Source organism: Wasmannia auropunctata, unplaced genomic scaffold (assembly GCF_000956235.1).
Source record: "Wasmannia auropunctata unplaced genomic scaffold, wasmannia.A_1.0 LD336106.1, whole genome shotgun sequence".
In the NCBI taxonomy this organism is placed as follows: domain Eukaryota; kingdom Metazoa; phylum Arthropoda; class Insecta; order Hymenoptera; family Formicidae; genus Wasmannia; species Wasmannia auropunctata.
In genome coordinates this window covers 9,780,712-9,781,201 of record NW_012026784.1, presented here as the reverse complement: position 1 = coordinate 9,781,201, position 490 = coordinate 9,780,712, and positions in this window count along the sequence as shown.

Here is a 490-nt window from a genome sequence, read left to right as displayed (position 1 = left end):
CTCTCTCTCTCTCTCTTCTGAGACGGACGTATGTCACATCGCTCCGTAAAAATCATAGTTTTTACGGTGGTTAGAGAGGGCGGAGGGGAGTAAAAGTTTTCACAGTGGTACCCATAGCGACCATAAGTATCTAGGTGTGTTATCTAGCCGGAAAGTGTTGACTAGTGTGAATAAGACGGGAATTTATATGAGATATTGCGGTGCTCGAAAGACAGGTGTCAATCAAAGTGCCGACGTGGATATTTCGGCGTGCGCGGACGCTAAGGTAACTAATTAGTGGAAGGCGCGTTGATTTATCGATATTAAGGTTATCAGTCGGTAATGCGACATGATTGAATCTGAGTATGCAGAGTACTGTTGCTCTGCATGTAAGAAGGAAATAAAAAGTCTTGTGCATCAGTGTACAACCTGTGTGAAAGTTTTCTTCCATCCTGGATGCACTTTCAAGCATAAAGTATATAATAAGCAGAATGAAGTAGTTAGATGTGAA